Source organism: Microcaecilia unicolor, chromosome 2, assembly GCF_901765095.1.
Source record: "Microcaecilia unicolor chromosome 2, aMicUni1.1, whole genome shotgun sequence".
Taxonomy (NCBI): Eukaryota; Metazoa; Chordata; class Amphibia; order Gymnophiona; family Siphonopidae; genus Microcaecilia; species Microcaecilia unicolor.
In genome coordinates, this window is record NC_044032.1 from 565112228 (window position 1) to 565131594 (window position 19367).

Sequence of the window (19367 nt, forward strand, 5' to 3'; positions counted from 1 at the left end):
AAACCGATAAACATTTTGAAATTATTCCTATCCAAAACAGCACTAAGTACTCCCTCCCTTTACTCACCCCCCCTTCGCCCTCCCTCCCTCAACTGTCATACAACACTATTAACCATAACAGTCTCTCAGAGGTACAGTCATGGCCGGTTCAACAGCTGGCTTCTCGCCCTGGGGTGTAGGGTATCCCAGATGCGTTCCCAGACATACTGAAAGGCTTCCCTTTCTCTGGAGGTAATGTCTGTGATATCAAAACGTTCCAGTTTAAGCAAGTCAATCATGTGTGTTCGCCACATTGTGAAGGTAGGGCCAGTAGGCTGTCTCCAGCAAATCAGTATGACTTTCTGACCAATCATAATTGCACGGTGCAGGAAATGTTTAAATCCTACCAGGGCAGGTGTTCGGTATTGAAATACAAACAACATTAACAAACTCTTCTTCACTTGTTGATTCCACATTCTATTTATGCTTTGTAAAATCTGTGACCAAAATTTGTTGACAAAGGAACACTTCCAAAACATGTGGCTTAAGTTTGCCGAGTTCTGGTTACACTTTGGGCAGTTTCCAGTGGCTCCCAATGAGGCTCAGTATGCTCTGAGTGGTGAAATATAGAGCCTCAGCGCAAATTTATATTGTAATTCCCAGTATCAGAGGAAAGAGGACTGCTTCTGTATGTCCATAACAAACTGTTTAAACTGTTCCATTGCTATTTCTTCTTCCAAATCCCTGGACCATGCTTGGGCGAATAAACTGTAATCCAGATCCTCTGTGGAATCCAGCAGATACCTGTCATGAAATTGTAATGGTACCACTGCTTGTGCTCCCAGGGTCAGAGCTGTGTTCAAAGTGTCCTGTACATCTTCCGTCAAGTTCTCCCAGCCTAGTGCTCTAGTATAATGTCGCAATTGCAAGTATGCGAAAAAGTCGGTGGGTGGCCAATTGTATTCACGCTGCAGCTCTGCAAATAGCTTTAGTTTGTCCTCATCTTTTACTGAGGAGCACTCACATTTTTGGCACACGTTAAAATTGTGGGCGTGCTAAACGTTAGAGATGCCAATGCATTCCTATGGGCGTCTCTAACGTTTAGCGCGCCCACACTTTTAGCGAGCGCTAAAAACATGAGCGTGCCTTAGTAAAAGACGCTCTAAGTTTTGTACCTGGAACCATGGAGGGTTAAGTGGCTTGCCCAGGGTCACAAAGAGCCTCAATGGTTCCCTAGGAGTGGAGGAGTAGCCTAGTGGTTAGTGCAGTGGACTAGGATTCTGGGGAAACTGGGTTCGATTCCCACTGCAGCTCCTTGTGACTCTGGGCAAATCACTTAACCCTCCATTGCACCAGGTACAAATAAGTACCTGTATATACTATGTAAACCACTTTGTAATTAAAACTACAGAAAGGTGGAATATCAAGTCCCAATTCCCTTTCCCCTAGAATCTCAGCCTACTGTACTAACCATTGAGCTACTCCTCCATATGTAATTATTCTCAGTCAATATTCCTAACATCATTTCTCCCCTTGGTCCAACAGTTAGCTGTGACCCTCTGAGTCAGAGGTAGCAGTCTTCCCAGTGGAGCTATTCTGGCCTGATGTATGGTAACTTAACTGCATTAACATGCCTATTTACTAAGGGGTCCTTTTACTGTGCCACGTAAACGTCTATGTGTGCCCAACAAGCGCCAAAATGGAGTTACCACCTGGCTACCGTGCGGCTCTTGCTTTTGACACTGTCGATCAGAGCATACTTCTCGATACCCTGTCCTCACTTGGATTCCAGGGCTCTGTCCTTTCCTGGTTCTCTTCCTACCTCTCCCTCCGCACCTTTAGTGTTCACTCTGGGGATCCTCTTCTACTTCTATCCCTCTGCCTGTCGGCGTACCTCAGGGTTCTGTTCTTGGTCCCCTCCTCTTTTCTATCTACACTTCTTCCCTTGGTTCATTAATCTCATCCCATGGCTTTTCCTACCATCTCTATGCTGATGACTCCCAAATCTACCTTTCTACCCCTGATATCTCACCTTGCATCCAAACCAAAGTTTCAGCGTGCTTGTCTGACATTGCTGTCTGGATGTCTCAATGCCACCTGAAATTAAATATGACCAAAACCGAGCTTCTCATTTTCCCCCCCAAACCCACCTCCCCGCTCCCCCCGTTTTCTATTTCTGTTGATGGTTCTCTCATTCTCCCTGTCTCCTCAGCTCGAAACCTTGGGGTCATCTTTGACTCTTCTCTCTCCTTCTCTGCTCATATCCAGCAGATTGCCAAGACCTGTCGTTTCTTTCTTTACAACATCTGTAAAATCCGCCCCTTTCTTTCCGAGCACTCTACCAAAACCCTCATCCACACCCTTGTCACCTCTCGTTTAGACTACTGCAATCTGCTTCTTGCTGGCCTCCCACTTAGTCACCTCTCCCCTCTCCAGTCGGTTCAAAACTCTGCTGCCCGTCTCATCTTCCGCCAGGGTCGCTTTACTCATACTACCCCTCTCCTCAAGACCCTTCACTGTCTCCCTATCCGTTTTCGCATCCTGTTCAAACTTCTTCTACTAACCTATAAATGTACTCACTCTGCTGCTCCCCAGTATCTCTCCACACTCGTCCATCCCTACACCCCTTCCCGTGTACTCCGCTCCATGGATAAATCCTTCTTATCTGTTCCCTTCTCCACTACTGCCAACTCCAGACTTCGCGCCTTTTGTCTCGCTGCACCCTACGCCTGGAATAAACTTCCTGAGCCCCTACGTCTTGCCCCATCCTTGGCCACCTTTAAATCTAGACTGAAAGCCCACCTCTTTAACATTGCTTTTGACTCGTAACCACTTGTAACCACTCGCCTCCACCTACCCTCCTCTCTTCCTTCCCGTTCACATTAATTGATTTGATTTGCTTACTTTATTTATTTATTTATTTTTTGTCTATTAGATTGTAAGCTCTTTGAGCAGGGACTGTCTTTCTTCTATGTTTGTGCAGCGCTGCGTATGCTTTGTAGCGCTATAGAAATGCTAAATAGTAGTAGTAGTAGTAATTTAAAACTTCTGAAATGTAATATAGAAAAGAAAAGTTATTGAATTTGGTATAGAAAATAAGTTCATTTAAAAACACATTAAAAGATCATAAAAATACATTAAAAGCTCCCTTGACAATCATACTAAATATATGAAAGCCGAGCACCTGAAGTCTTTTCCTCCGATTACATTAATACATTAAGGTCAATACCTATATAAATTAAACACACTAGAGGAATCATTACTTGCAACTTAAAGATTTGAAATTATATCCATCAGCAAGTACTATTAGATAGTGGAATTAAGTAGTCAAGTAAAGCAAGAATCAAAAGTTACCCAATAATTCTAAAAAGATCCCTCAAAAAAATAAGAATGTAGTGGATGCAACTTCATCTTAAAATAAGCTCTCTTAACTAGACTATTAATCTGAGGCTCCATAGTCAAAGAGGAGTCCAGGAGCATCCCCAAAACATTTGATTCTCTTTCAGTATTAAGTTGAATTCCATTGCTAGTTTGAATAGACTGTGGGATGTTCAAAAATTAAGAATGAACCATAAAATTCTAGTCTTGTCAGCATTTCATTTAAGGCGTACAGAGGTTGATCTGCCTCTAATCCTCCTGATAAAATTATCAATAACAGAAGAGATAAGACCTGCATCATGACCAGTGCAAAGATATCGTCAGCATAGAACAGTGACCGTGGGATATCTCCTGAAATGGAATTGGGGTTACCTGCAAACCAATGGGACCCCCTTTACCTTGGTCTAGGTCTCTCTAATTATTGGGACCCACTTTCTGGAGCACAGGCAACATCTATGAGCTCTGATGTTCTTATGGAAGGGTGGAGAGAATGGACTAAGACTCCTCTCAGATCAGGCGTTTTATTCACAAGGTTTTACACATCTCCCTTTGGACAGTGTCCCATTGTTAATCACGGTTAGAAGAAGAGCCTGTTAATCCTCTGAAGTTACTGGCAGTAGGGGAAATATATTTCCACATTATAAATAAAGGGAACATAGAGGAGGAAAAAATCTGTGTACCATGGATTTGGATTTAACTACCCATTTTGCCAAGCACAAGCTGGAGGTAGTTATAATCAGATACTCCAGATACTTTCCTAACCAAGAGGGCTTAGGATCTAGGTTTATACTAGAGCCATTGGAGGGTGAAGTGATCATAAGTATCCATGAGAGAAGAGGGATTTGAATCCAGGCTTCCCCGATTTGCTGCTTACAACTCTAACTGCGATCATAAATCAGATGTTTGCAGGTGCTGTGTCCCAAAGTGGTGGGGGGGGGGGGGGGGGGGGGGAGGGCATAGCTTCTCAGGTTCACTACTACTGGATTCATGTTTCTATAGACTTGAGACTTGTTTAAATACCTGGCCAATAATACAGCGAGAGTTGGAGAACTAGAAGCTTTTTAGAATCATGACATAAAAGGACATGTGAGAAGTTGCATCAGTTGTTTTCTTTGGTCTGACAGATCCATTACTGACCTCTAGGCATATCAAAGTTCAGATTACAAACCTTTATCTGAAGAGAGACTGTAGAACGAGAGAAGCCAAGAACATGTTGTAATTACCTGTGTTCTCTGTTTTTGTAAAAAGTTGTAAACCTGTAGTAGTAATTTTCCTTCTATATGTCCAAATTATTCCCAAACACTCTTCTTTTCTGACTATTGTATGCTGTACTTAATGTTATGATAGAATGTTTGATACAGAGATGCTATTTCAGGCAAAGAATGTTATGAAATGACTTGACTGGTATTAGTGGTCTCAAGTTTATAAAAGTGTTTTCTTCAGTCTAGTTCCAAGAATTATTGTATATTTTAAAGGTGATTTTTACCCTATGAATACTCCAAGATCCTCTGTCCTGGGGCTGGTTACTTGTTCCATTGGTTAAGCACAACACACCCATGTGTCACACAAAAAGTGATACATTTCATTCATCGATTCGTTTATATTGTCCTTTTCAAGACTATCTCAAAGTTTACAATCCAAGTGGAGATAAACCAATAGATAAAAGCATACATCATGACAGTAAGCACAAAACATTACATTATGTATAAACCACATCCACAGATAAAAATTGGGACGGAGGCAGAGAAAGGCACTTGGGTGTAGACTTCATGTTGCTTCAGTAAACAGATCTCTATGTATCTGTCTTAGGATTTATTTACCACATTTTTGCAAAAATTCACCCAATATGATGTAGCAAGAATAAGCCAAATATATTTTACAGCAGTGAAAATATTCAAATAACAGTACACATCATTTCCATTTATTAGGTCTTATATCACACATTATCCAAACAGAAAGTTTGGGTCAATGTGGCTTACATTATTAGCTAAAGTTGTATAGTCGAATCAAAGTACAGTTATGGCGAATATTATCAATTTGATCAGATTACAATATACATTTTTAACTAAAATTATACAAGTGAATAAAACTATAGGATTCAGGGTTGCATTACAGTTATTGCAAAGACTATACATTCAAACTTGTTACAATATGTAGGTTAAATAAAACAATAAGCAGGTTGAGTAATACAATTAAATAGGGGTGACATAGAGGTCATGCTCAATACATTTTAGTATTAGTGCAGTATATAGATGTATATATTGTGAGCAATCGAGTGATCATGCTCAAGCATTATTAGTGTTAGTACAGTATATATATCTATGTTGTCAAGTGTTGGACAGTGCTTGCACAGTGTCTGGTTCGTAGTATTGCGTGATGGTATGTGGTTAGTTTCTGTTTGTAGGATAAGAAGCATCTGAGAACTATCGTGGTATGTAATGGATATGTATAGCATAGTATACTACTTACAGTGTGACCACAATACATATCAAAATATGTTAGTAGCATAGCGTATAAGCAGAGGTGGATAGGGTATTAGCTCATGCCTTTTTATTGGTAGCTAAAGAAGAGTTACATTCAGGTGCAGTAGATATTTCCAAGTCCTCTTCCAATTTAATGGCTAGATTTATTAACATTATGCCCCAGATTCTATATAAGGCGCATGCACAATTTTCAGAATTAGATGTTTAATGTGACAGGTACCATGCATTTAACAGAAGCTTAGGGATCCTTTTACTAAGTTGTGCTGAAAATGGCCTGCGGTAATGTAGACGTGTGTTTTGGGCGCGCATAGAATCACTTTTCAGCACACCTACAAAAAAAATGCCTTTTTAAACTTTTTGCCGAAAACGGACGTGCGGCAAAATGAAAATTGGCGCGCGTCCATTTTGGGTCTGAGATCCTTACTGCCAGCCATTGACCTAGCGGTAAAGACTCACGCGGTAACCGAGCGGTAATGACCTACGCATGTCAAATGCCACTTGGTGCGCACCCAATATGCGCGTCCAGACATTATTTTTCAGACGTGCATATTGGACGTGCGCCAAAAATGAAATTACTGCAAGAGCTGCACGGTAGCCAGGTGGTAACTCCATTTTTGCGCTTGTTGGGCACACATAGACGTTTACGTGGCACAGTAAAAGGACCCCTTAGTACATAGGCATGTTAATGCAGTTAAGTTACCATACATCAGGCCAGAATAGCTCCACTGGGAAGACTGCTACCTCTGACTCAGAGGGTCACAGCTAACTGTTGGACCAAGGAGAGAAATGATGTTAGGAATATTGACTGAGAATAATTACATATGGAGGAGTAGCTCAATGGTTAGTACAGTAGGCTGAGATTCTAGGGGAAAGGGAATTGGGACTTGATATACCACCTTTCTGTGGTTTTAACTACAAAGTGGTTTACATAGTATATACAGGTACTTATTTGTACCTGGTGCAATGGAGGGTTAAGTGATTTGCCCAGAGTCACAAGGAGCTGCAGTGGGAATCGAACCCAGTTTCCCCAGAATCCTAGTCCACTGCACTAACCACTAGGCTACTCCTCCACTCCTAGGGAACCATTGAGGCTCTTTGTGACCCTGGGCAAGCCACTTAACCCTCCATGGTTCCAGGTACAAAACTTAGAGCACCTTTTACTAAGGCGCGCTCGCTAAAAGTGTGGGCGCGCTAAACGTTAGAGACGCCCATAGGAATGCATTGGCATCTCTAACGTTTAGCACGCCCACAATTTTAACGTGTGCCAAAAATGTGAGTGCTCCTTAGTAAAAGACCCTCTTAGATTGTGAGCCCATTAGGGACAGAGAAAGTACCTGCATATAATGTGCACAGCGCTGCATACATCTAGTAGTGCTATAGAAATGATAAGTAGTAGTAGTAGATTTTGAGCCCTAAGATTTTAGAGGCAAACTCTGATGTTTGTTCATGTTGAGTTTGAATATTGAGATGACCAAAAGATGAAGAAGAGGAAACATCCAATACAAACATAAAAGTATTTACTGGTATCCTTCATGATCTTCAGATGTACAGTGAGGATACCTCATTTCAGCAAACAGAATAGATCTGAAATTTCCAAGCCTATGTTAACAGCTGAGAGAGTTAAGGCCACTTTGGCTTCCAATGTTTGCATAGTGCTTGGTGAAAAGAATTGCCTGAAATCTATTTGTTCCTCCCATTTGGGTATATATGAATGTATTGATGGGAGTGGGTGGGACAGGCTTGCTTTGTATTACAGTTGCAAGCATTTCTGTTGGAGTCCTTTTAATGCGTGTCTGTAACGGGATAACATGCCCTTAATTACTTGTGTCCTGGTGACTGACTTCTCCATTTGTGTAACTTAGGGTTGCTCAAAAGGGTTGAATGATCTGTCTTGCATTGCCAGTCAGTAGAGCTCTTGGAATCTGCCTCTTTCTGTTGACTCTGCTACAAGCTACACACCATGTTAAATGTCTGTGGTCTCTTAACATCTGTGCACAGCTATCACTGATGTATTTTAAACCGGAGATTGGAGAAGTTTTGGAATACAGCAACTTAGTTGTAACGTTTTGTTTTCAGAAAGAAAACTGAATTGAAAACTAAGATATTGAAGCATTTTTTTCAAGATCCGGTAAGTGATGACTTTGCTGTATGTTTTTCTGTCAACAAAGCTATGGTGTTTATAAAAGAGATTTAACTTTTTTTTTTTTTCCAAATAAACTCTGTATTAGTTGGAACCAATCTGAAGTAATATTACCATTATTTTTAAACATTTTGCTCACGGTTGAATATCCCATTAAAACATAATGCATATTTTCCATGAGTCCTAATAAAATCAATCCAAGGTCTTCGTATGTGGGGAAAAGCATTATATTTAGCTGTTACTATGTGTTTCAAATACATTTAGTGCTATTTCTATTCAGTTATATAGAATAAGATTCCATTGCTATATAGTAGCATAATTTGTGTGTTCCACTACATACACAAAAAACTATGCAATTATTTTATAAAACTTCTCTATTAAAACTCCAGTAGCATAGAATTTAATGTGTATAACCCACTTATTGCTTATGTAATATATACAGTACAGTATTTAACCCAATACATTTATTATGTGCTTACTTGTATAAATTCTAGGTTTCCTTTATTGGTTGTTGGATAGTTTTGTATTACTGTGAAGGATGTTTGTAGAACATTGTCTTTGAGATGAGCATTATTTTGGGACATGTTTAATAAACAGTGGTAAAAAGTGGCCTTAGCACACCCTTATGCATTTTTACCCACCTCCATATGCTAAAGCCATTAATACCACACCTGTAAAAAATAGATTTTTTAAATGTTAAAGGCCATGAATGATTTAGCATGGGTTCCCCATGAACATGCAGTGCCCTACGGGGGAGAGGTGCCCATCTTCTGTCCGCGCTCCGGTCCTTAGGCGTGCGGCTCTCCTCGCCGTCCAAGCAGCTGGCTATCCCCGGCCAACCGAGGCTCCTCAGTGCTGCAGTATCGTTCCGTTTAGAGGGGATTCTGACTTAGAAGTGTTCAGTCATAATCCCACGGATGGTAGCTTTGCGCCACGACATTTGTGTGTGGCAAAAAAAAAATTACCACGAGAGCCTTTAACATCATCCATTTTGTAGATGGTAAGAGCTCATGTGCTATCTGTGTGCTAATCAGTTCGCATGTGCTCATGTAGCTGCACTAAGGGGCCCTTTTACCAGGCTGCAGTAACAGGGCCCTGCAGCAGCGAACATTTTTGTCGTGGTCTGAGGCCATTTTGTACTGCAGCAGGTAAAAGTGCTGCAAAATACGTGGTCATGCCGTAAGATTGATCTTACTGCATGGCCATGTGGGGGGAGCACTTACCACCACCCATTGAGGTGGTAGTAAGGGCTCCAACGCTAACCCGTCAGTAACTGGGCAGCATGCTGCATTGTCCGATTACCGCTGGGTAACCATCGCACCAAAAAATTAAGCCCTATTTTCACCAGCACAGGAAATGGCATGCACTGGGGCTGGAAGTACTGCCGGCGCCCGAATTGGGCCAGCAGTAGCTTCAAATAGGCGCATGGTGAGCCCGCGTTGGGCTTATCGCTGCTTTGTAAAAGGGCCCCTAACCGATTAGCACAGGAATGCACACCATCTATTTACTGACTCACCTCCTCAAAAAAACTTTTTTAACATGTGGTTAACGCATCCACAGTTTGCAGTTACTATAGGACACCTGAGCTTGTCCCGCAGTATGCTATTTTAAGCTGCGTTAGGCGTTTGTTAGCATCTAACATAACCTAGTAAAAAGGCTCCTTTATTTATTGTATTCATTATTATTTACTAGTAAAAAAGGCCTGTTTCTAACAGAGAGGAAACGGGCGCTAACAAGGTTCCAGGGCCCCCTCCCCCTCCTCATCACCCCCCCTCCTCCCCTCCCTCCCTCCCAGTTGCAGTCCCTCCCTCCCAATTCCAGGGTCCCCCCCTCTCTCCCAATTCCAGGGTTCCTCCCTCTTCCTCCTTCCCTCCCAGTTCCAGGGTCCTCCCTTCCTCCCGCCATCCCTCCTTCCCAGTTCCAGGGTCCCCCCTCTCTTCTTCCCAGTTCCAGGGTCCCCCCTCCCTTCCAGTTCCAGGCCCCCTCTCTCCGAATTTTAAAAGTCATCCTGACTTACCTCACGAGGTAAAACGTGTGCAGGCTCAGCACTTCAGTTTTCTCTTCTCTGTCTCTCAGCTCTGGTCCCGCCCTCATTTCCTGTTTCCGCAAGGGCGGGACCAGAGCTGAGAGACAGAGAAGAGAAAACTGAAGTAAGTGCTGAGCCTGCACGTTTTTTTACCGCGTGAGGTAAGTCAGGATGACTTTTAAAATTTGGAGGGAGGGGGCCTGGAACTGGAAGGGAGGGACGACGACCCTGGAACTGGGAGGGAGGAGCTTCCTGCCTCCCTGCTTCGAATAGTAACATCTTCTGACATCAGGCAAGCAGGCTTCTACTGCGGGAGAGTGACGTCAGGAGATGGTTACGAACACAGTGAGAGACATTAGAACGTTGCAGGAGCAAATTATTATATTAGATTAGGAAATTAGGATACTTCATTCTAAAACTCTGCATGCTGTCCTGATGTCACTGGTCAGGTAGAGTTTGCTCAGCCATGGACATGAGTAAAAAGAATATCTGTTGAAAAAAATTGCATGGAATTTGATCAGATCCCACTAAAGTGTGAATATTGGGAAAGATTTTAGATGAGGACTATGGGTCATGTTCCTTTGCCCATCTGCTAATGTTTTCCTGTAATGCTTAAGGATGGCATCACCTAGGGATCTGTTGAAAGTTAAATGAGATCATGAAATGTAAGTTGAATCAGCATGTAAAATCAAATAAATGTTTGCCTTAATCCAGTGATAAAAATTGTTGGTATCCTCTCGAGTGCAAAAGGTGAAGGCCACATTAGGTTTGTTTTAAATGATTGTCTTCTTTCCTTTCCCTTTTTTTTTTTTTAAAGCCCAGTAAATTGTTAACTAGGGAAGCATTTTTGACCATTTTGCAAATTTAAGGGCTAGGTGATGTTTGCGTAATATTTATTTAATTATTTAAAAAAATTTATATTCCACATAATCTAAAATCCTTAGTGGATAGGAACATTGTATCTATCTCCTGGAATGACGATGCCATAACAGGTTTTTGTAAGCCACATTGAGCCTGCAAATAGGTAGGAAAATGTGGGATACAAAAGCAATAAATAAATAAATAAAATAACAATAACAATAAATGAAAATAGACACATTCCTTGTCATCAGCAGCAGATGAATCCATTAACTGATGGGTTATGTCCGCCTACCAGCAGGAGGAGATAGAGAACACTGGAAAACCATAGTGTTCTAAGGACGGCTAGCTCCATCTGCCTTCAGTATTGATCTATCTCCCAGCAGGTGTGGATGTAGCTTGATCAGCTCCTGGAAAGATTCTGCCTGGGGTGGCTCCTGTGCTTTTGCCACTTGTAGCAGGGGTGTTGTGACTGATGGTGCCCACTTTGAAGGCATATAGGTTCGCCCTTTCCCTGCCTTACCTGTCCCCCCCGCGTCCCGGAGTACCTCTGTTGCTGCCTGCCTCCAACTTTCCTCACAGCGTAAAAAAAAAAAGAAAATACGCATTGGTTCTGTGTGGCTATAATGAGGCTATTTTCCACGTGCAGCTTGACCGGTGCTCGTTTGACTCGGTCTTTTGAGGTGAGCGTGGTGCTGAACAGGGAAGAGGAAGGATAAGCACGGAGCCACAGATGGTTTAAGCTGCAGTCTAATTAGCAACTATTGGAGTTCGGATTCTGAACGGACCGATCAAGCATCTTCTTGACACAAAGTTCACTCCTAACCAAGATAAATGTTACGTTATACATCTGGCTGACATTTATAACTTAACTAACATTCTACTATAATAGAGCAGTAGAACATCAAGGAAGGTGGAGGTAGGGGTGCGATGATGAAAAACGGAAATAATCACAGCTCATTACTGTGAGTGAGCCCAGCCGGTTTCCCTTATCACTGAGCACAACAGCAAAAGAAAAATAGAAAAATAAACACAGACTATACACTAGAGGGTTCTTTAGAACATAAAGGTTTGTTTTTACGTTATGTTTTCACTATACAAATAAAAAAACAAACAAGAAATTGTACCCCAGTAGTGAGTAACTATTAAATTTTAACTGCCAGACCCTTGACCATTCGGAGATCCCTTCTCATCATTTCTACTCCCTCCAAGATATCCACTCTATTGGTTATTTTTGTGTCATCCGCAAAAAGGCACACCTTTCCTTCCCACCCTTCAGCAATATCTCCCACAAATATATTAAACAGAATAGGCCCCAGCACTGACCCCTGAGGAACTTCACTGCTCACATTCCTTTCCTCCGAGCGGGTTCCATTTACCACCACCCTCTGCCACCTGTCAGTCAACCAGTTTCTTATCCAGTTCACCACTTTTCGGTCCTAAGTTCAACCCTTTCAGCTTATTCACGAGTCTTCTGTGGGGGACCATATCAAAGGCTTTGCTGAAGCCCAAGTAGATTACACCTAGCGCACGTCCTTCATCCAGTTCTTTGGTCACCCAGTCAAAGAAGTCAATAAGATTCGTTTGGCAGGATTTTCCTTTGGTAAAGCCATGTTGCTTCGGGTCCTGTAGCCTGTCGGCTTCTAGAAAGTTAACTATCCTTTCTTTCAGCAGCGACTCCATTTCTTTTCCTACCACCGACGTGAGACTTACCGGTCTGTAGTTTCCCCACTTCATCCCTGTCTCCACTTTTGTGAAGAGGGACCACATTCGCTCGTCTCCAATCTCGCGGAACCTCTCCCGTCTATAAAGATGTATCCCATCCGGCCCCATAGCTTTGTCCACCTTCAGATTCTCAAGCTGTTTATAAACTCTTTCTTCTGTAAACGGCGCAGTATCCACTCCATTCCCAGACGTTCCCTCGGCAGCCAACCGCAGTCCTTCTCCAGGATTTTCCTCTGTGAACACCGAAGAGAAGTAATTGTTTATCATGTTTGCTTTATCTTCATCACTCTCCACATAGCCATTCTCATTATCTTTCAGTCTCGCAATTCCATTCCTATCCCTTCTCCTTTCTCCAATATATCTGAAAAAGGTCTTGTCACCTCTCTTTACATCTTTAGCCATTTTTTCTTCCGCTTGCGCTTTCGCTAGCTGTATTTCCCTCTTCAGTTCTTTGAGTTTAATCCGATAATCTTTTCTGTGATCCTCTCGTTGCGTTCTTTTGTATTTTTTGAACAAAGCCTCTTTTGCTCTTATTTTTTCAGCTACTTGTTTGGAGAACCATATAGGCGTCCTGCTTCTCTTTTTTTTGTTAACTTTCCTCACAAAAAGATCAGTCGCCATATTTAGAGCAGCCTTTAGCTTGGACCACTTTTTTTTCACATCTCCTGCACCTTCCCACACCAACAGCTCATTCTTCGGGTATTCCCCCATTTTATCAAAATCAGTATATCTGAAATCCAGTACTTTGAGTTTTGTGCATCCGCACTCTGCCTTCGTCCTTATATCAAACATACGGTGTGATGATCACTATTGCATAGGTGGGCACCCACCTGGATATTGGAAACACTACCCCCATTCGTGAGCACTTAGATCCAGCATCGACCCTTCCCTCATGGGTTCCATCACCATTTGTCTGAGCAAGGCACTTTGACAGGCATCCACAATCTCCAACCTTCTTTCCGATTCCGCAGATGGGGACATTCCAGTCCACGCCAGACAAATTGAAATCTCCCAACAGTAGCACCTCCCCTTTCATACCAATCTTTTGAATATCTTCTATCAGATCCTTGCCTAACTTCTCCGTTTGCGCTGGGGGTCTGTTGATAACCCCTGTGTGGATACAGGTTCCGTCTTCTCTTTCCAGGATGATCCATAAAGCTTCTTCCTTTCCCCAGGTTCCCCGCATTTCAGCCGCTCTGATATTGTCTCTCACATACAGATCCACTCCTCCACCTCTTCGGCCCTCTCTATCCTTCCTAAAAAGATTATAGCCTGGTATGGTCACATCCCATTCATGGGAATCGTTGAACCCACGTCTCTGTTATAGCAACAATATCCAAGTTTTCTTCAAACATCAGGGCTTGCAAGTTTTGAACCTTTTTACTTAGACTGCAAGCATTTGTGCACATAGCTTTCCATGTGTTTAGTGAGTTTAGGTGGTTTCATGTTTATTCTGGGGGTGACTTTCTGAAATCCCTTTTTTCCTTTTGTCACCCTCTTGTTTAAATGTCTATAAACAATTTCTCTCCAAGGATCCTTTTTCCCATCACAGAAAGATGTAGTCCATCATTACAGTACAGCCGTTTATTTTTCCACGTATTACCCCATGCTCCTATATATCTAAAACCTTCTTCTTTACACCAAGACTCAAGCCACTTATTGAATTCCTCTGTTTTGCATAGTCTTTTCTCTCCCCTCCCCCATGTAGGAATTACTTCAGAAAAAGCCACAATCCGAACCAAAGATTTCAATCCCTCCCCAAGCTTCTGGAACGCTCTCTGTGCTGTAAACTTGCTATTGTTTACAATCACGCCTAAGCGTATGGTAAATACCGCACATAAATCTACACGCAATATTTAGAATACACTTAGGCATAGCTCATATGAGTAAATCTACACGCATCCATTTATACTACAGAAAATCTGGCATAAATCCCTGTGCATACATTTACGTGCACTGGCCCATATTTTATAACAATGCACATAGATTTTTGAACGCCCACGAAATGCCCATTTCCATGCCCCTTTTTGCCTGCGTGCATTTAGAATTTAGGCGCGGTACTTTACAGAGTACGCTTAGCAATGTGTGTGCGTAAATTCTAAATTTTGCCAATTAGTTTTCAGTGTTTAAGAGCTGTTAACAATGCTTAATAGTTAAAACAATTAATCTACGTATGTAGTTATAGAGTACACCTAGATTTATGTGCATAACGTGTGTAACTAGGCACGCTGTATAGAATCTGGGGGAATGTGGGAGCCCTTTTACTAAGATGCGGTAGGGCTAACTTATGGGTAGCACATGCACTGGGCTAGCTTGGGCACGTGGCGGTAATTTCTCACAGTAGAAAATATTTTTCTATTTTCTACAGTTGGGGGGGGCATTTCCAGTGGTAATCGGTAGTGCGGCCACATTGGCACTCGGTACATGATTACCAAGCAAGTATCACGTGAGCCCTTACAGCTAGGTCAATGGGTGGCAGTAAGGGCGCAAGCAGTAAATAGCCGTGCGCTACTTTTAATTTTAGCGAATGTTCATCTACTGCCCCAATAAAAAAAGACCTTTTTCCGTGCCGTGGTAAAAAATGGCCCAGCGCGCAGCAGTTTTATGCATCCAGGTTACCGCAGCTCACTTTTTACCGCAGCTTAGTAAAAGGGCCCCTGAGTTCATGGTAACCTTGAAAATTCTGCAAAAGTGGTTACCACATTTGTGCAAAAGCGGTTACCACATTTATGTATTAGGTGTTAATCATGTGCTCATTCCTAGGCTGAGCTGTTTTCTGAAAGTTATTTCACAATCTAGAGTCTTGCATTGCTTAAATAAATAAAAGGCTAAAAAACATTTGTGATATCAGGTAGAAAGTTTTGTAATCTTTTGGCTTGCGTGTAGTATGTAGGAAGGTGATGGAAATATAATTACGTTATCATAGTGTGTAAGCTGTGTGCTGAAACTATTGGAGGTGAAGGACTGCATTAGGAATAATGTGGTGGGCCACTGAACAGAGAAATGGGGAAGGCCACCAAAGCTTATATAGACCAATGTTTTGCTCAACACAGCAATGAGAGAGCTTTCAGGGTCGGGCTGGAGATTGGATGAGACCCACCACTGGCTGCATTATGTGCTTCAAGTGGGGAAGGGCCTAACCAGAGAGAATGCAGCACATTGAACAGCTTCTCAAGGAAGAAATATATTGTTAATAAATTAATAAGGAAAATATTGTTCAAAATATATTGAACTGATCCATGGTTGGTTTGTTCTTGTGGGTGTTGAGCTGCATTAGCAATTATGAGACGTTTGAGGGGTTTAAATTTAATTCAGAGGGGTAGTTATCAAGGTGCATTATCAATAACACATTACTTGCCCCTTAATGCTCATTAAAGCCAGTAACATGCATTATTTTACAATAAGTACATTAGTTGAAGTTACTGTGAGACAGATAATAATGCGATGTGTTTTGCATGCACATGCAAGCAAAGCACATTATTTAAATTGAATAATACAGCTTTCTATTCAAGGGGAGCTTCGGGTAAGGAGAAACCAGGGGTCTCCCCTTACCCAAAGCCTTCCTTCAGTAGAAAGCTGTATTATTTTGATTTTGCCGCACGTCCATTTTCGGCAAAAAAAGGCTCTTTTTATAGGCATGCTAAAAAAATGGATCGACGCGCACCCAAAACCCGTGCCTACACTACCTCAAGCCATTTTTCAGCACGACTTAGTAAAAGGACCCCTACGTTTGTACAATCAGGTTTTTGTTGACTCCGTCAAATTAGGGCAGTTTGTAGCTATTTTGCCCCCCCCCCCCCCACACACACACTTTGTGCACCTTATTGCATATGTTTTCGTGAAGTTGTGCTACTGCAATATTGCCTTTTTGGGCATCTCAATTTTCACCTGAAGCACTTGCAGACAAAATGCCACTTCATGCTTATTGTGCAGTGTTAGAAAGTTTGACCACATTACTCCACTTCTGGTCCAACTTTATTGGCTTATCATATTATCTCATATTTAGTTTGATTCTTTTATTAACTTTTAGAGCTTTACAAGAAGGCTTCCCTGATTTTACATGGCTTCACTTTTTAGCCCCTGTGTCCCCTCTCTTATGCTGCGTTCACTTAATGACCATCATCTTGTAGTGCCTTTACTAGCCCTTGCCCAATTGCAGTCTATAACGCATCCTGCGTTCTTTTTTGTAGCTCTCTCATGTTGCAGTAATCTCCCTCTACCCTTAAGATCTCAGTTATCTATTCCTTAAGGCGCATTTGGTGATCAGGGATTGGGATCTGTTAAGTGATGTTTACCTGTCTCTTTCCTTTCCTATCTCTCTTTGAACCCTCTGTATGATTGAGATATTGTTCTGTTTGAATTATAGTTCCTTTTCATTTCAGTGTTACTGATTTTACTTTGCAGGTACACAGCAAAGCCGGTATATTAAGCATAATTAAACTAAATTAAACTCTCAAATGAAGAGAGCATTTCTTTTAGAGGTTTCCTCTTCAAGCGTGTCTCCAGGCAGTGTCAGAGTTAAATGCCTCTTCCAGGTCATTTGTCCCATAGCTTGTGCTGCCCTTTCAGTGCTGTTTACTTTTCATTTCATGTGATTGTCATTTCAGTTCTTTCCTGTATGTGTGACATTTGTCACACAGTTATCTGACCACTCACGACTGCATTTGGTTTCCAGCCTTCAGATTAATGAACTATCAGTTCTCTTAGGTGTCTGTTTCTAGTAGAGTAGTAACATTTCTTAATTTTTATCTTTTTAGGAGACCTGCTTATCTCTGAGAACAAGTTTAGAAGTGCATCTAAGGGTGTTTTTTTTTTTTTTTTTTTTTGGAAGGCCTATTGAACTTTCTGAAATAGTTCCAGCTTCTAAAGCAGATAGAACTGGTCAAGAGAATTTCATCAGGCCCATGTAAGCAGGGTTTTATGTCAGGGTAAATATTCTGCAAGTCAGTTGACTAAGTTTAGAAATATATCCTGTTCCAGTGTAGGAACATGCTTTAGTCATTCGCCTGTAAATCCTGATCCTAAAAGGTGTTGTGCTTGAAGTTAGCTACCCTGAATCAGGGCATCTAGTTTTTCATTGTACGCTCCTTCTGTTCTCAGATTTATACCATTCTGTATTGTAGTTTTCCTTAACATTAAACAGTAATGCCAGTAAGTTTGAATGAAATAAGATAACAGTTCCTCTTCAGTTTACAAGATTCTGCAGTCATGAAACAGTGCATGGAAAGCTTAAAACTAACTGTTGTAGAGGAAGCAGTTGTAAGGAAAGTGAATCGTAACTGGTTCTTTCATGGCAGAAATATCCTATCATTAGAGTTCCACGCATTGCAATGGGAGAACAAGAAGAATATTTTTGGAAGCGTAATTTAATCACAGGCTGCCAACCATATGTATAAATTCTGCTGAACTTATGTTCCTACTTTCACCAGTCAATTTTAAAAGAAATCATTTCTGCGCACAAACGTCGGCTTTTTTGCTGTAAATGGCATTTAAAACTACACTCAAAAGAAACAAGATCCATCAAAACATAAGCAAATATGAATGCCTCAGAAGTATGTCAGATGTGTTTCACTAGGAGAGTGACAGATGTGGTAATAAATACTCTTCAGAAAACATATTAAGTTCCATTATGACAAAACAGGATGCTGCTGGTGTGTGCATCAACTTGTTAGTGCTGTTTTCAAAATGCATTTAATTTGCCACTTTCATTGCAAGTTTTCCAAGTTAACTTTTAATTGTTTATGTCTAGGTCATTTGGATTCTTTAGCTAATGTCTTTCAGTTTTGAAAAGTACTATGCATAATTTTTGCTAAGCTCAGTTGTTATACTAAAAGTGTAAGATGAGTACTAATTAATACTACTGTCTCTTTCCTTGTCATCAAGCAGATGAACCCATTACAAATGGGTTGTGTCCTCCTACCAGCAGGGGGAGATAGAGAGCACTGAAAAACCATAGTGCCTCTTGGCCAGCTAGCTCCATCTGCCTCTCAGTATTCTCTATTTCCCCAGCAGGGTTGGACGCAGCTTATTCAGCTCTTTCAAAAATCTGCCTGGGGTGGCTCCTGGGCTTTTGCCAGTTCTAGCAGGGGTGTTGTGGCTATTGCAGCTTCACTTTAAAGGCACATAGGTTAGCCCTTTCCCTGCCTTACCCTTCCCTCTATGTGGATGCAGGCCTTTAGGTTTGCCCTGTCCCTGCCTTTCCCACACTCTTCTATGTGGATGCAGGCACATTGGTATGTCCTTTCCTTGCCTTTCCCACACTCTTCTATGTGGATGCAGGCACATTGGTATGTCCTTTCCCTGCCTTTCCCACACTCTTCTATGTGGATGCAGGCACATTGGTTCGTCCTTTCCCACTCTCCTGGACCTCCGGAGTGCCTCTAACTTTCCGCACAGCGTTAAAAAAAAATGTGACGCGCTTGTTAGCACTGCGATTCTGAGGCTTTCTTCTGTTTGTGCAGCGTGACCGGAGCTCTGTGACTCAGTCTGATGAGGTAAGAGAGTCTTGTAGCTCATCCGGGGAGGGCCCGCGATCGGGACGTTTTGGCGCGAATCCGCCATTTTGAAAATTTCTGCCGTTTTCGGCGATGGCTGCGGAGGTTGTTAAGCGCGGTTCACGTTGTGGCAAGCACAGATCCGCAGCGGGGCTCTGTAAATCGTGCTCTTCAGACGTCAGGGCCAGCCCGAGCATGGCGCAAGGTTTCTTCCCGCTCGGTGGAGCTGGCAGCGGGCGCCATCTTGGATGCGCCGCATGGCTTGACCCCCGCAGGAGTGTTAC

The 19367-nt window shown here is 42.1% G+C and overlaps 1 protein-coding gene across 1 annotated transcript in view; it reads left to right on the forward strand.

The window, feature by feature from the left end:
- The window catches only part of SLC7A2 (solute carrier family 7 member 2), a 216224-nt gene that overhangs the window by 88436 nt on the left and 108421 nt on the right, over positions 1-19367 (forward strand). The window contains exon 2 of the mRNA XM_030191453.1: positions 7917-7968. The gene's annotated coding sequence lies outside the window, so the exon portion shown is untranslated. The remainder of the gene's footprint in view (positions 1-7916; positions 7969-19367) is intronic.